Raw genomic sequence first — 18,232 nt, forward strand, 5'->3', positions numbered from 1 at the left:
CTGGGGAGAGTTTACGACTTTTCTGAGTAAACAGAACATAAGAAGCCAGATTCTCATTGCTTTTATGCTTAAGTAAATGCGCCACTTTTTCAATTGAGTTCTCCCTGATTTATACGTATGTCCACGAAAGAAAACAGAAAGAGAATGGCTCCACAGCTGCTAAACCCTTACTGCTGTTCCTGTCTCTGCTCCCAGAGAGCTTAGGGAAGGCACTGGTAATGAAAGATAAGAGGGCATGATTACTTGGAGTCTGATTACTTCTTCAGTGATCCTGGACCAGCTCTGTCAGCTACAAAGTGGCCATTAGGATGAAGAGTGTAATTCCACTGTGACATCTAAGAAATGTAAAATTCCATTGTTCAAGGACTCCACCTTTAAGAGCTCTGGGAGATTTATCCTAGACTATTTGTCTTACTGCCTTTTGACATCTTATCAATGTTACTGAAACACAAGAGTAGAAGGAAGCTTTATTGTTCCTGTAAAGGAGAAGCAAAAAGAGGATGTTCAGAGGCCATGTCTTGTTTCCCGTCTTCCAGACCACTGCAATTCCTAAGAGTCTAGTCATGGAGCTGCCAGGTTTTGTTATTCAGAAAAATTAAGTCTGTCGCTGAGTTGCACTGCCTAGGAGAAAAATCAAAAAGAAACAAAATTCTGCAGTTACCAAACATGAATATGATTTTTTTGGTGCTTATGTCTCTAACAGGCCTGGACTGTGCCTGGACTCTTTCCTCTCTCCCTGGGATGTGCACACATCTGCAACATGCACAGGTGTGTGGGAGTGGGGCCTTCCTCCTTTGAGTGAGGGAACCTGATTTCCAGCTAACATCCCTGACACTTGCATGAGGAAGCACCTTGATTGTACTCCGTGCACCATAAGCACCCTGGCTACAGTTTCTGAGCAAGAGCTAATAACATGGTATAGGCTATTGCAATGAGATGTCTCAATGTGGAAGCTTAGGTGTCTTACACAGTCTTGGGGAGCTGCTCTTAGAGAAAATGTGCTTTATATGTATATATATACACATACATGTATAGGTGTATTTCTGTGAATATTTAAGCTAAATTCAAATTAGGAGTTTGAGTTAAACAAAGAGAAAGAAAACTGTTGGGGACAGTATATATATGTATACACATATATATATGTACATATATATATGTACATATACGCTATAACTAACTGTGGCAAATACTGTTGCACTGAGGTGTTGCATTATAACATATGTGTCTGTCTTGCCCATTTCTTACGCTGAGCCCATCAGCATGTTATTTGAAGATTTTTGTGTCATATATCCTACGCTGTGCTCTGACAGTATCTAAGGTCTACAGAGTGAGTTAAGAGTGGACTGACGCTTCGAAGACTGTCCCTTGCTGTTAGTTTAGCACGTTTTCATGTGAAAAATATCTTCAGATGGCTGTTTCTTTCTTAAATAACAGACCTGTCTCCACTGCAAGTGACAGCTCCATCCCTTCCACTTCAGAAAACAGGGTATCATTAAAATGTTGACATTCAACAAACATTTGTTAAATTTATCATAGTATTTATCATAGTATATTTCACAAAGAAAACAATAAATTAATATACCAAGATGTGGTATATGTCAAGATTTTAATGGAACCCACACTGTCGAAGATCTCAGAACCAACCATTTACTCAAGAAAAATGTCCTCGCTTCTTTACTATTCTGGTCCTTGAAAATTAGTAGACAGGTCTTACTAAAATTAGATTTGTAGTGCCCCAAGGTGAGAGTCATCACATCTGTGGTCTCATTAGAAGACTTTTCTTCCTCCACAAATGCATCCATCAAAAGTAGTATGAAAGAATTCATGTAATGAAATTGGACGTGCTGGCCTATTAGGGAACTTGGTTCAATATTCACTGAAATCAATGGAATTATTTAATTGAGACCTTCTGTTCATTTTTGGTTTTGCAACCCAGGTTCATAAGTGACAAGGCTAAACTGTTTTTTCAAGTCGTTTCCAGAACACAAAAGAACTTTGAAGTAATAACATGTCACTTTCAGATTGCACTAAATCCATGGGTGATTTATGACTAAATGTAAGCATTTAGGGGCATAAAGATATCAAAATTGCTCAGTTAGATCAGATCCATTCAGACTCAGAAAATGGCCACATGAATGAAAAGACATTATAGGAAATCATGTACTAGAAGAGTGTAACCATAGAGTAATTTTCTTCCTGTCTTCTTGTTGTATTCAAAGAGCTCTTTACTTGAAGTATACTTGTTTATTTCCTCCTATGTTGTGTTAGTCTTCTAATATAACCGTGAAAGGTCTTATTGTCCACAAAAGAATAAAATACCTGGTACCAAATCCTGGCTTTTTCCCAAAAAGCAAATACAAAGCCGATACAGGGCTCAGCCTTTCTCTCATTAGTCTGATGGCAAAATTCCCATTATGTCTCCTACCATTGGAAGAACTTTTTCTATTGAAACTTAATTCACAAAATATGTCACAGAGTCAACCAAAAGGATTTTTGAAACCCTTATTTAATTTCTAAAATTATATCAGGCAGAAATCAGGAAAATCTATTAAAGTATGGAAAATTAAAAAAACTCCATGGTTTTTATTGTCTTTTAAAAAATTGCCTTCCTATATCTTCATTAACTTATTTTTTACACTGTTAAAAATAATCAAAAGTCTACTTCATTATGACCTAACTGAAGTATGTTCACTAGAAGACAAATCTCTAACACTTTCTTTTCTTTTGCATTGAGATCGTATTTCTGGTCAATCCAAGTTTTCTTTTATACCAGCTTTTTGTTTTGGCTAATAAAGGAAAAATAGCACCCATCCAAGTGTGCCTTTCGTCTTTAGCTGTAAAGGACTGAGATTAAGACTGCAACATCCAAAACGCCAAAAATGCTATCACTGATCTCTAATTAAGTAGTCCCTTATCAAAGGACATCCATACACAGACAAAAGAAAAACCCATCATTTAAAGGGTCAGTAGTTATTAAATATATATGAGAAGATAACAGTAAGGCTATGTTCTCTTAGCATGCATCATATCCCACGGTAATTTTTTACTTATAAAACATTGAACTGATTGCATACTGTTTTGCTCTGTATCACTCACAAGGACTACTCTTGGGTAATGAAGTATAATTAAGAGGAATTGCATCTATCTCTTCATTCAAAGCCAATGATTTCCTTTCCCATTAGTTACACTCTGGAAATACAATGCTTTACAGAAGAAATCTTTACCATTGATTTAATTGACTCAGCTGTCTTCAAATTTTAGAACTTGGTACCAATGGCTATATTGTTTTGGTGCTTCTGCTTAGTTCAGACGTTAAACAAATATAAACAATATTCCTTACCACTCATCAGGACAGATTATTAGACACAAGGTAAAGCAGCCATTCCTGACTTTGAAGAACAAAAGGTATGTGTAGGTTTTTTCTTTTCTTTTTTTTTTTTTGGTTTGGTTTGGTTTGGTTTTTTTTTTCCCCTCCCGGGAAGTTTATTTGAATTTGAAATTGCCAAATCAGGTAATTTTCTTTACATTTCTTTTTTCTTTCTTACATTTAACTACTATGCTTTAGAAGATAATGAAATACTAGCAGGAGCTGTGGATATGTAACACCTAAGTGCCTGTTTTCTAACTACCGAAAATCTGCACTACTGGTCTGTGATGTTGAGGTGAAGAGTATAGAAACTGAAGGAAGGTTGGTGCCCCCTCAGAACTGTAGCACCTTACACAGATGTGCTATTCCTTATGGCTGACTACTGACATCTCACTAAGGGTAATAGTGGCATCCTTTAGATCTCACTGGAAATTCACAGTCATTTACTGAGAAATTCTGAAGCCCAGTAATGATATATAGATGAGACTCAATATAGACATGCTAACAAGAGAATAACTTAAATTTTTTAGAATATGAGCTTATGAAATTGGACATGCTGTGATTTCATAAAATCATAGAACAGCTTGGGTTGGAAGGGATCTTAAAGATAATCTAGTTCCAACCCCCTTGCCATGGGCAGGGACAACTTTCCCTAGACCAGGTCTAGTCTTCCATTTATATTTAACAATCCTTTATCTTGGTCTTTGATTTTGGAAGTACCTTTGAGTGAAAGAGTTAATTCAGCTACTCTCAAAAACTAATATGGAGAAAATAAGTGACTGTCACTAAAATAACTCAATTACTGAACAGCATTGGTTCAGTTTCTTCCAAATTTTTTACCAACAGTTATTTGCAATGCATTTCATCAGCAATACTGATGCCTGCCTACAAGAAAGCACAAAAGGGATCACAGAGACTAAGAAAACTGTTCTGAATTAGAAGGTGCTCTAGTTTACAAACGGGTGAAATCAGAGAGATTGTTATACGAGTGCTTTCTGGACTACTGCTGGCTTTTGACAATGGGATTAAAGCAAGTCATCTACTTTCTTAAATGAATGGATTAGGTTCATGAGATAATTCATTCTTTTCTCTTTCCAGAGTATCATCTAGTCTGAAATCACCATGTCCTTGCTCCATCTCTGCTCTGATCAACAGAGTGAGGCCAGGTTAGTGATAGAGAAGAGGTGGCATTAAGGGTGCAATTGTCCCACTCTCTGTCCACACACAGTTGTCCAAAGAGAGGTTTCTTCCCATGGAAGGCTGTGTTTTTGCACCACACCATGCTCAGGCTTCAGGAAAGTGCCTTCTTTGTGTCTGGAAGTAAGTCCTGATTGTGTCCTTCGTCTGGGGTAAATGGAGGGCTTCACAAAAAAATTAGGTTCAAAGGCTTCCATAATTTTCACTGTGCCAAACCACAGGCTAAACAGCATTTGATCAGTGGGAGTAATAGGGTAAATCTGCCTTTTTAATGCTTTTAGCTTCATAGAATAAACCAAGACTACTGCAAACCTCAGGCCTCTGGTGTCCTGCTAATCAGCAGTGCCACCACTGTGTTAATGGTCACCAAATGTCAAGAATCATTTTCACCTTGGAAAAAGCCTGGAACAAGAGAATAATGACTAAATAAATCTTGAATCTTAGGGATAAATATGTAATTTATGATACACCACGGAAGGAAGGTTACCTGTGTAGCACTTCCTCGGTATGTGTATACATGCATAGAGAGGAGAATCCTTTCTCCTTCAGTCATGGTGCACATTTGTATATATTAAAGACAGGGAACAGATGACTGTTTAATACAGCAAAGAACTATAAAAGCATTTAATATATAAATATATAAAAGTAATGTAAAAAGTTTTTTAATGAAGTATTGCAAACTAGCTTCTGAAGAGTCTTGTGGTATTTTAAATACCTACCAATGGAAGAGATTACTTTTAAATATTTTATTTTAGAGTTCATAGGAGACCTCAGACAGTTTGTTATTCATTTCAACCTAATTCAAGCAATAACAAGCTTACTGGATAAGGTGTCTCCTTTCTGAAATGCTTTGACTCTCTAATGTTCATTATTAATTGTTTTAATATATAATTCATTGCAATTTGTAGTACATGTCTGAACATTCTTTAGGAAATCAGGCTAATAGTGTCTCCGGACATTAAAAATGCTCTGGACAATGCATTTTATTACTTCTCTGTTATCGTCTGGTTTGAAAATACAAATTCAAGGAACTCTTAAAAAGGAGAGATCATTAAAAGGGCAAAAATATCCAAGTGGCAAAACAATAACATTCTTCAGCTGCTAATAATCTCCGAACTGCTAGAAATGCTTCCTGCAGTCTGCATTTTAGAAACAAAGGCTAATGATGTTTTGTATCCTCGGGATCCTCAATGGTGTCATTAGTACAAACTCATCTCAGGAAAAATTCTCTGTGTAGCTGAAGGAGCAGTTTGGGACCTGGCTTTTGCAGTATCCCCCCACCCTGTGCAGTGTGGGTACTCACTGGGAGCAGCAAGTTGGACACCCCAGTACAAGTACTGAGGGATGGAGCACAGGGCAAGCGTCACAGTAGTGACAAGCCTTACCCTGGCATGTGGCACAGCCTGCTTCATGGCACACCAACCCCCGTGGCAGTAGGTGGGAAGAGTCAAAGTCAGTCTTGTAGCTTAAGTATGCCCACTATTTTACACTGCCAGAGAGGCAGCCTTCTAGATGCAGGTACTGATAATGCTGGCTAGATTTATCTACTGCATTAAGTAAAGAGCAGCAAATCATCCCAGAGCCATTTTCTGTCCCATTCTGTCCTGTTTGTTCGTACAGTGTCACCTCCTGAAGCTACACAAAGGCCTTACTAGGTGCATCGGGGTTGACTGGGAAACAAGGTCTGTAGATGAACCATTTTACCTATGAAATTTCTTCCTAATTGTGGCAAATCAGAAAAGCACTTGATTTTGTTAACCATAGTGCCTTCTTGTGTCCAGGAACTCTGTTTTTTATTATGTCTTAACAAATCCTAGGGCAGCACAATGATGGTTCAGCACTTGAGCTCTCACAAGCTACAGTGACAGAAGTAGAAATAAATAATAAATGTAGCAGGGCTCACAACTCCCAAAATATTGATGTTTGCTGATTTTGGAAGCCACCAAAAACCCCAATATCTCACATTTCAAGCACAATAAAATATGTAAATTTTGTAAAACTTAGGGAGATGTAAAGTCCCTTTTCGACCTTTGTCCTTCTGGCACTGCTGAATTTAGTAAGCCTAATCTTGAGGCATCTGACTGGCTTAACCCTATCCTGTTTTATTTTTTTTAACACCATTGATTTACATGATAGTTCGCCTTAGACAGGGCAGTCAGCCTTTGATATTTGATCCCCATGGGACTGTTGATTAATAGAGGCTGAGAGGAAAAGTTATAACTGCAGAAAATGAGAGCAAATGAGTGTCCTTTGTAAATGAGAGTCCTGGGATCAACAATGATTTCAAATTACATTTTTGTGTATATGTGTAGTCAGTGCTTTAGCATGTCAATAGCTTTTAGTGTACTTTAGGAAAAATGCTCTGAACATTAATAATCTGTAGAGCTGAGCTACCTTAGTTCAGATAATTGTATAAAAATAGCACCATCACTGTGTTAGAAATGAAACAAGAAAAAAATTCAACCTGCAAAAAAAGGCATCATAAAAGCAGGAGACTAAAGAAACAAAAGTCCTAGATATTATAGCTGAGAACTGTGCAGTTTCCTCCTGAAGGCACAATAGGAAAAAAATAATTCCTTTACAAAGCAAGATCCAAATTTGGGGCATCAAAGAAATATGAGAAGTAAGCTGTAGGCCTGTAGGCTTGACACTGGGCTGGACAGCTGACCTCATTGCTTTGGGCTGTTTGGGAGCAAACAGAAGTTTCTGCATTTTCTATATTCCAATTTTGAAAGGGTGACTGTGTGGTCTAATAGCCCTGGCTACACAAAGCATCTGACACTTTTACATATGACCACACATGACCTTTCCTAATGTGGAAAAAAACTATGAATCCACCCATTCCCACTGAAAACTAACAATCAGTCGTGTTACATGCATGTAATAAAACCTCCACTAAAATTTGTTGATCAGTGTTTGGGACACATACAATCACATTTTTTAAAAATGTCTTTGGAAAGTGTAATTGCAGTATTCTCAGATTTTGTTGGTGACCTTCACTGAATTGATTGTAATTTGGAAATACTGTGAAATCCATAAAAGCTACATTTTGTAACCAGCCAAATGTTGAATGTGGGTTATGATTTTCAAGGAATGTGAATAGCTTAATATTTTTATTTTATTTTACCTGTGATTAGTTGTACATGGAATATTAAAGTTGGCTTTATACAGTCATATAGCTAGGGGTATTTAAATCAGACCATAGATCTCTCTTCTAAGTACAAATCAGAAGGGCAGAAACTTAACAGTTATGAAACATATGGTTAATAGGCCTATATTTTTAATTTATAGCTCTATGATTACATTTTATTTTTCGGTTTGTAGTTATTGGGAAATGAATCTTCAGATGGTCCTTAATTATTTTGATTTTAGCTAATGAGATATGTTGCTGCAGTCCAAACTCTAGGTGCATAATAAACAAAAGCTAATAGAAGGAAATACTGTCATTCTTTCATTCTTGTTTTCTTACTGAATGTTATTTAGAAATTATTTTTTTTTAACTTTCTAACTGCTGAAAGGTTAGTTTGGTTGGTTTTTTTAATGATTGTTCTACATCTCTAAATTTCATTGCTGTGCTCTGTGTTGGATTTTTGAGAGACCTCAGCTCTTATTTCCATCAGAGCAATTGGTATAATTTGGGGACAAAAAAAAAAAAAAAAAGGTGAAATAGCTCAGTGTAGTAAGAAAAGACTGATCAGGTGCAAGCAGCCGTTGAAGCCAGTGGGAGCCAGAGTGCTCACACAGCCCCTCAGCACCTGTATGGTGTTTCCCCTCACTATCCAGTAAAGCAGGGAAACAGGTCCATCTCATTTTTCAGACTGGGAGCTGAGGGAAGGAGAGGTTGTGCTTCAGGTTGAGCACCCATCCTGAATTACACAGTAGGAGCAGCCCCTTTTCCGTTAAATAAGCTATGTGCTGGATCTGCAGTGGCCCTGGGACAAGGTGGGATGGAGTGCTACCATGGCAGACTCTAGGAGGAAGATGCAATACATCAGTGCAGCCAGGGTCACCTCCAGTGCCACCACTGTGACTGGGGAACAGGGTATGGGACCATGAGAGAAAGATGATTTGGAGGAGAGCAGGGATGATCAGTGTTCCACTCCTGCTCCCAGGAAATGCCCACTCTGCAGATAAACTAAGTATCTTGCCCACTCTGCAGGTGAAGGCTTACAGAAACATAAGGTGACATAATACTATTTAACTTCCCACCACTAGTACTCCTTGTCCCCGAGCACTCTACTTCTATGTGCATGAACCCTTTCCTTAATGCCCCAGGACCTTCTGAATCCTTCAGCAGATACAGGGCAGACGCATGATTTTGTTTGTCTAAATGGCAACCATCTACCAGAGTGAGACCTTCAAGTTTTTGGTAACTGGCTCATTTGCTCTTGCACCTGACTTTTACAGGAGTCATCACACTCCCTCTGGGTTGCAAGCATGGGTAGTTCTCATCCAGGCAGGTAATATGAGTAATTCCTGGTGCTGGGCCTATTCAAGGATTTTGAATTAAACTATGTTTCCTTCCAACGTCCTAAATTTAAGAAAAGCAGGGTAATATATCGTTATGTATAAATTATCTTAGAAATATGTATTTTTTGACCTTGATTTAAACAAGCTCCACTAGTAATATTGGAATAAGGAGAATGGGGTTTGACATGATTTCCAGTGAGGTATTTATAGAACTGTTTGAACAGATTTTACAATAATTAAAACAGAGTATAGGTTATGTTAAAGTAAATGAAGTCAATTTAATTCATCATCATTTTTACACTGTTGCAAATTAACATAACAATGACAACTGTAGTTGTCACTGACTTGAGCAGCAGTAGTTAATCATTGCAATTAATCATTATTAATACATAATTCACAATAATCAATCATGCTTGACTCTAGGATCATAGTGGGCTTATATTAAATACTATATAAATATATAACAGCATTAATAACTGTCCAAAACCTAGGAAAATCAGGCCCCCATTTCCCATTTTGATGTAGTGTTGTGAGCTATAGCTGCCATGTGTCTGCGTTTGTTAGGACTTGTTTAATTTGAATTCATCTTGACAGGTAAGAATTAAGATTGCTGCATGTATATGCAAATTGCATAAATGCCCCATATTTCTCTAAGATAGTTGTTCTATGCCTTACAGTTCTGTTAAGTCAATCTGGCAAAACTCTTTTGCTCTGAACTGAACTGGTGTTTTTGCCTGGCAATTCTCCTCTAACTCTCTACCCGTGGAGTGCTGAACATCATGAAAAGTAGCCTTTGGTTTTGAGATTAGGTCTCAGTTCCTCCTCAGCTTCTGTGCTCAAAACTTGTTGAGGAAAGGCTGCTTCTGGGGTGGACACTGTGCTGTGGTTTATACCTGTTGCAATACTGATGGCCAGGAGCACAAGAACCTTTGAAAAGTAGTTTTGCAGGCTGCCTAGATGGCTTTACAGGCTGCAAGTCACCTATATTCTAGAAGTCCATCCTCCAGACCATGTTTTGGTTTGGTTCTTTTTAAAAAATTCTGTTTATAGGGTCATCTACCTCTCTGTGAAGCAAAAGAGCAATGACATAAATTAAATACTTTTTCAGAAAGCTTCAGAGTACTACTTTTCAAGTTCAATCTGCCTAGACATTGTAATGAGTCTTCTTTGCATGAAAATTAACTGGAGTGATGGGGTTTGTCTTCCCAAGTCACCATCATACATGATGAAACCCTACTTTTCTGGGGGTGGCTGAACACCTGCCTGCCCATAAGAAGTGATGAGTGAATTCCTTGTTCTATTTGGCTTGTGTGTGTGGCTTTTGCTGTACTTGTCAAGTTGTCTTTATCCCAATCCATGAGTTTTCTCACTTTTTCTTTTCCGATTCTCTCCCCCATCTCACTGTGGAAGGAGTGAGTGAGCTTAGTTGCCAGCTGGGGTTATCGTAGAATCATAGAATATCCTGAGTTGGAAGGGACCCACAAGCATCATCAAAGTCCAGCTCCTAGCCCTGCACAGGATCATCCCCCAAAAGTCACACCATGTGCCTAAGAATGTTGTCCAAACACTTCTTGAGCTCTGGCAGGCTTGGTGCTGTGACAACTTCCTTAGGGAGCCTTTTCCAGTGCCTGACTGCCCTCAAGGTGAAAAGCCTTTTCCTAATATTCAACCTAAACCTTCCCTGATGCAGTTTAATGCCACTCCATCAGGTTAAACCATGACACCATGATTCAGACACATATTGCACCACAAAATAAATTAATTTATTGTAAATGGAAGGCTATCATAGAGCTATAATATTTTTCCCTTGAAGAGTTAAAACAAAATACATATTTCAATTGGAAAGAAATATTTAAATTTGCTTTAAAGAAAACAGGAGAGAACACTGTATATATATGTAATGAACTGCAGTAATACTTAGTTCAAAATGACTGTTGTTACAGCATACAACAGTGCTCAGAGAAAGCCAAAAATTCAATACAAACAAAACAAAAACATTAAAGTTTGATAGCTATATGATTTCTGGACAGAGGGTAAAAACCCACTGGAAAAGCTGCTAAGTGCCCTGGTACTGCAAAGCATGCTTAAAAGCAAGTGCTTTTTTCTTAACCAAACAAAATATTTCAAAAGCAGCAAACCCCTTTTAAATTCCTCTGTGAAATGAAAGTCTCTTCAAGGGTAGTTTGGCAGAATTAAACTGTTAATTCGTCAGATTTCAGCAACGTCTGATCTCTGAATAGCATGCATACTGTTTGCTGCCTGAAGGACAAGCAGAGCCATGTGACTCTTGCAAGTGGGTAGATGTCATCAGAGCAAGCTTAGAACAGCAGGTAAAAGAGTGCTCTATTTGCTTCAAAACAGGCCAGGCCACAGGGCGCCATCCACTGTCATGTAATGAATTCAAAGTTAGTCCTCTTACCACAGGTATAATTTCAATATTGTTTGCATCTTTTTTTTCATCTTGCCAATAATTTTTTTACTGAGTTTAAGGATCCCTCATGAAACTGTTATTTTTATTATGCTGCAGTACCTGTCCTCTGGGAAATCACTCCATGCCCAGCCAAGGACACAGGTTCGCTTTTCAGCTTCAGTCCAGTCCTTGGACATATGTCTCTCCTGTCTTGTTGATGACACTCTTACTTCTGTAACTGCTGCACTCAGGGAAGATGCTACCAGAGCAAATTACTTCTCTGTGTACTGTAACCATGAGCAAACTCTGAAATATGAGACTACCAGTAGCATGGAAGACATGGGAACAAGACTCTGATGTTCACCTTGTTTCTGAGCCCTGGCAGGGACTCAAAAATAGGACTTTTATTTTATTAAAATACGACTGTACTGCCTTCTCACCCTGCATGTTCTCACTGTTTAACTGTGATAAAATGATTTATTACCTAAATTAAATCAGGAATGGATTCCATCTTTGTCCTTGTATTTTTTGCTCAGAACAACACGTAAAGTTGGATGGAGGTGAGCAGAAAATTCTTGCAAAATAATGTTGCTGTTAAAAAAATATTTTAAGCATCTCTCTTACTAAAAACTAACCATTCCCAAGGTTTTCAGCAAAAAAAAGCAGGCTTAAAATGACCTGAGATAAAAGAAGGTCATATTATGAAGAAGATACTAATAAAAAAATCTTATTAGAAATCTGGAAATTGCATCCAACATGGGGTTTTGTTTTAAGGATTAAAAAACGCCCTTGACTTCAACATTTAAATTTTCAGGTCTTGATTCTGAGGGAAGAATCATACGCTGAGTGCCTTGACTTCCTGAAGAAAGTGTGAGAGGAGTGGGGCAACTCAGAGTTGAATCCTAACCAGCTAAACTGTAAACAGGGAGATCTGCTATGGAGGGGGTGAGGAAAAACCCCATCAGTGGTGGATAAGTACTCTGTTGGTTTGGAGATCCACCTGGGATTGCAGAGGCACCTTTGTCCAGGTAGGGTCCACAGCCTGAAGGATACCACCAAAATCTTTTTTTTGTTTCTTCTTTTGGTAATGAAGGACTGAGCAGGGTTCACTGCTCTGATTGAGGAGAGCAGCAGCAGCAGATGCACACAGGGGTGAGCCTCGATGCTTAGGGGATTCAAGGTTAAGGACAGCATAGGGACCTTCAGGTTGAAGTGGTAGCTGGTTTTGAATTGCAGTTTTGGACTGAGAGACAAGTGCCCTTTGTAACCTGTCCTTGCAATGCTAGATCTTTAGTTGTGTCCAGCTCTCTATCACTCAGTTCTCACAGATTCAAGACTGAGAGAGCGGACCCTCTTTTTAGGCACATTTTTTTCTGTCTTATTTATTTATATCAGTCACTCTTCTGTTGATGAACTATTACTACCCAGATATGAAGTGCAGACTGAAGGACTCATCAAGATGGAGGCTCTCAAGAATACTGGATTGTAAATAATAATAATGTGTTTACCTTGTCTGATGTGGTTGGTTAGAAAACTAGTTGGTTTCTGAAATACAGTGAACCTGTAAATTTTTCAGTAAGGTCTTGTGAAGAAGAGTTAAGTAGAGCTTTAAAAAGACAACCAAATTACTTTCTTCTAAAGAATTTCTTTTTGTGTGACATCCTGAATATAAATAATCAATTTATTTCCCTTCTGTTGTGTTTTCCATTGCAGCCCTGTGAGTCTCATAAGTAGAACAACTATGATTCTTTTAGTGGCAGACTAAAAATACAAAGTTTAATTTTTTTTTTAAATTAACATAATAAAACTCTGTAACATATGATGGGAGAGTGTCCTAAAAATAGAGATAATAAAAATAGTAAACAAATATACAAATTAAAATTCTAGTTATATACGAAAGTAGTTAACTTAGGAATATACAAACCAATTACTGTGTATGTGAATGAGTGACATTGTCACATTGACATGTTGTTGCAGGCATGAGAAATGTGTTGTGCTATATTCTTCTATTCCTCACACCATTTAATGCACAGAAATTATTGTAAATCCAAACAATGGCAAATTAATTTGCATATTACTTGCATAACAAGCTGAAGACATCTGTGTCAGTAAAATGGATATATCTAAACACACAACAGAATATAAATAATTGTTTTTCAGTCTTTGTTAAAGTTTGGGCAAAAATCCTAACTACTCAAAACTGAGAGGTCTTGACAGCCAAAGTTGTGAATGAGGACTTAAAATCTGCACTCCTTTGAAAATCTGTGTATTTCCTGTGTGTCCCTTTGCTTGAGTTACCAAAAGATAATTTTTCCCAGATGCCAGTTTGCTGTAGGTTTTTTCATACCTTAGACCTCCTGGGTACCAGGGTACTCTCAGCATTCATTGCTCTTACATGAAGATTGAATAATATGAAAATGTACTCCAAGGGTTGGTCTTCAAAAATACAAGTGCTTCTTACTTAGAACCACTTATCAGTCAATACTGATAAATATTTGCTTGATAACGTTCAGGTGCTTGAAGGGAAAACAGTGTGAGCAATATGTGAGTAGCATCAAGAGGAAAACATTGTGTTTCAGTATTCATGTTGTATTCAAATTACCTTGGTCCTGAGGACCTCTCTCCCTTCTCTTACCCGCAACTATAATTCAGTTACAACTCTCATGATATCCACTCTCACACACATCAGTATTGGTTTTTTGGTTGTTTGATTTTTTTTTTTTAGAGAGATATAGTGGTAGCCAGCAACGTTCCTTTTGCATCCTATTTTTCATTTTAGTCCTATTTCCAGACCTGACAGTTTTTGAGCAAGAGGGATCTACAATGTCTATATGAAATCTGCAGTACAGCTTGATCTAGATTTTATTATTATCGTTATTAATTATGCAAACATCCTTCGTTACTGTTGAGTCGCTGCTTTGACAATGTGAGCTGAAAAACATCCATGGATGTAAAGCAAGAATGCTAAATTTTTCACGTTATTGCAATAAAGGGGAAGGCTGAAGGAAGCATAGATAGCATCTTTATTATTGAACCGAGGTGTAAAAGTCATGGTTTTCTTTGTTGTTATGTTCCTGTCAGGAACCAGCTGCTGGGGTATCCCAGTGTCAGTGTGAATTTGTGTCTGCAGCCACCTGAGAAATGCCACAGCTGTGGCCTGGTGAGGCTCAATGAGGGCACCCAGAAAACAGGCAGCAGAACTCCTCAAGAGCTTCCCTCTATACTCCTGCAACCCTATTTGGCTGATACTTGGAGATTGCTGCTTAGACTTTGGATTCAGAGGTATGAACACACTCATTTGTTCCGTATCTATGCCCAGAGAGACATCACTGTTGCTGTGCCTGGAGCTCTTTCCGCTCCCAAGCCCAGTTTAAATTGCCATTTTATGAGGTTATTTGAAGAGCAGGACACTATCACAGCTCAAGACCTTACAAGTAATTATACCTTGGACACAGTTAGAGATAATCTCAGTTATCAGTCACCTGGATTGATGAGAGTTAGTGAAGAATGATGAATTCTAAATACTTCTTTATTTCAAGGGAGCTGGCTGTTATTTGTTTATAGACGAATAGCAATAATGAAGTTTTTTTATCATCTGCCATTGCTGCAGCATATGTTTCCAAGAACAACTTGCTATACATATTGTGAGTACAATTTGTTATGACTTGTTATGACAAAATGTATTTCCTCCATTCAAAAGAAATTTGAGGGTACTTTTTAATTTAATTGAATTCTTCTTGCTATAAAAAGTCAAACAACATATAATTTACCTTCGCAAACCACACTCCATTTAAATTCCCTTATGGACTACCAGCATATGAGTCATTTTTCCATTTAAGTCTTGTGTTACATTTTTGTTACAGTGAGGAACAGGTTTAAAAACTGAAAGATCAGGTTCACATACTATCCATTAATTGATTCAATGAAGTTTTCAGCAAAATGTCATGGGTTTAAGGTTCGTTTATTTTACACGCCTAAATTTATGCACATTTATAGTTATATTTTGTCACATAATTTATCATTGTCCATTACCACATTTTGCTTTTAGCCTAATTTACCATCTCTACTTTTAACACTGGGTGTTACTTTGTGTGAAAGTGGGCTCACCCGGGCCTTACCAAACACTTTTTTCCCTCTGGTTCTCACGCTCCCTGGAGAGTAGGGTTAGACGATTTGGTTCAGAAAATCTTTTACAGATAAAAGAGGTTAAAAACATTATGCTCAATTTCTGCTCAAGTAGGCTTCTAATTTTTAAAGAATTTTGGACCTGGCAGAGCTTGACAGGGTCTGAGGCTGCAGTCATCACCTACACAAGCAAAGGTGCGCAAGGCAGCAGAACAAATTTTGAGTGAAGGTTTGTCAGCTCCTATTTCATCTGAATGTGTCATGCAGTCTCATTAAAAGTATAAATATGGGCCAGAATCTGCACCTTTTTTCACACTACTATGACTGTTCTAAGTTATACTCTTTATTCTGATAATTCTCTCTACTTCCAAAATATATGAAGTGCTACCCAGCACAGGAAAGAGTGACAGAGTTTAGTTGCTTCATGCAAAAGACTAGATTTCTTAAATATGTTTATTACCAAAGGATTCAGACCACTAAAACCTAAGGACTTGGGACTGTTTCTGAGTCCAGATACATTCAAAAAATCTGCCCTAAGGCAGACTCATCACTAGTCTTGCTGAACTGCATGACCACTCATCTAAGTGTGTTACCCCCAACATTTTTTTCTATGATAATCTGAGGATGTGGACACAGATCTTCAGCTCCCTTTCCTTTTCTAGAACTTTTCAGTGATAGTGAAATGAACTAAATAAATTACAAGGAAAATGATACTGCAAATTCTGTATTCTTCATCCTAAACATATTTATCCTTGTATTTTCTCCTACATGACAATATCTCCCAGAGTAAAACTATATATAAACAAATAAAAAAAAATAATATTTTTCTTCATGCTGTAGTGAATTTGGTAATGGGAAATTTTTGCTATCCTTATCCTTATTCCAAACTTTCGTTTTTCTAATATCTTGTGTATGTTGCTATACTACAGAAAACATTAAGTAAATTTAAATCATAAGAAACTAATATGATCCATTATGAGTCAAATAGTAGGTTTAGATGTTCTTTTTGTGCTCTTCATTGTTCTTTCCAAATTATGTTATGAAAAGACAAAGAAGAATACTTGCAACAGAGAGTTCAGTAAAATAGACTAAAAGCACATTTTTTTCCTTTTAGATAATTTATATACATATTCCTTGGCAAAAAATATACATATATTTTAATATATATATGTATCACATTTTAATATATTACAGCTCAATATTTTTTATATTTGGAGTTTTTTTGGAACCTAATCCCATATACCTGCCATAGACAGACTTAAATGTTAATTGAAAATAATATGAAGAATAGGCCTTATTTTTAGATCCAAAGCAACAAAATCCTGATAGACATCATTTCACATTGCATGCAATTGTAAGACTCTCCAGGCTCACAGGTGCTAAATAACGACTTGACAAGGCTTCACTTCATGCTATAGATACTGAATCATTATGAAAATCAAGTTCTTAAATTTATTCTTCAGTTTTCTTTCTTTTTTTTTTTTTTTTTTAGTAACATAATTTTGTGGCTTTGTTTCTAAATGCTCATTCTGGTGTTAGATAGAGCTCATTTTGCATTTCATTGTTTGGAAAGTCTTATGCTTTATTTTTTTCCATAAAGATTGATCTAAGAGGAGAAAATGCTACTCTCTCCAGTACCCTATATATGTTAACAGATTATATAGTTGAACTCTATGACCTATTTATCTTCCTGAAAGAAACAGAAATGACTTTGTCACAAGCTGCAGAATATATGCAGGACTGCAGAATGCTCAGTCCCTACTGCATTCTGAACAGTGATATATTTTAGCATCTAATATTTATGTTCATTTCAACTTGTATTCTCATTTTTCATCTGCAGTGCCCTTGGTGATGATAGAAATTAGTTTTATTACAGCTTCCTTTAAAGGACATACATGCTTGGAGGAAAAACAGGGAGGGAAAAAGTCATCTGGAGGCATTGGTTCCAAATTGATATGTCAGGAAAGTATATCCATGAATTTCCTGTTGAAGTATGGTGATCCATAATCCTCTCTTGTATTACACACTTATAAATTACCTTCTTTTATGGTGTGTCATTTAACTATACAGGTCTTTGTATCAAAACTACGGTTTCAAGCCTAGGCTGGAACCGTCTGCGCTGTGGAGGTCACCCTGGAAAAACAAAATGGATAGCAGGCTTGATAAGCAAAAACTTCCATCAGACATGGGCATGGTTGTGGCTGCTACAAGTCCATGGAAAGTCCTCGTGGCAATATTTGTTCCTGTTATGTGGGACTAGGCTGACAGTGCTATCAGTCACTCACTGCCTTGCACAGGTTTCGTGTTTGTGCTGTGTCTCACTTTTTTCCCTGAGATGGCCTCTCTCTAGGCTGCTGCAGCCTAAATCTTAGCAGTCAGGTGCTATTTTTCCTGTGTCTAGCTTGTCAGCCTGGATCTTTATAAAACCTCCAGCAGACCCTTTTCTCCTCCGCACTTCCAGAAGAGAGACATTTTAAGTAAGTCAAGGTTCAGTATGTGACAGGAAACAGATGAAATAATAAAGCATCCTTCTAACGCCATATGAAGTTGTGATAAAGCTGTAGTGAAGGAAAGGGTAATTACAGGGAAAAAAATGTTCTGCATTGCCTAATCTTCTACATTCAACTTGCTAAAAAAATCACAAACTTTCTTCTATAGCTGCA

General features: G+C 37.4%; 2 long non-coding RNA genes across 2 annotated transcripts in view; both read left to right on the forward strand.

Moving 5' to 3' along the window:
• LOC108500879 overlaps positions 1-18,232 on the forward strand; it is a 356,100-nt gene that overhangs the window by 295,363 nt on the left and 42,505 nt on the right. The gene's annotated exons all lie outside the window — the stretch shown is intronic.
• Positions 3,587-14,580, forward strand: LOC108500882. The gene is made up of 3 exons (XR_001876048.1): positions 3,587-3,688; positions 4,466-4,533; positions 14,526-14,580. It is a non-coding gene; the product is annotated as an uncharacterized LOC108500882 (long non-coding RNA).

Source organism: Lepidothrix coronata, unplaced genomic scaffold, assembly GCF_001604755.1.
Source record: "Lepidothrix coronata isolate B3197 unplaced genomic scaffold, Lepidothrix_coronata-1.0 Scaffold96, whole genome shotgun sequence".
In the NCBI taxonomy this organism is placed as follows: Eukaryota; Metazoa; Chordata; class Aves; order Passeriformes; family Pipridae; genus Lepidothrix; species Lepidothrix coronata.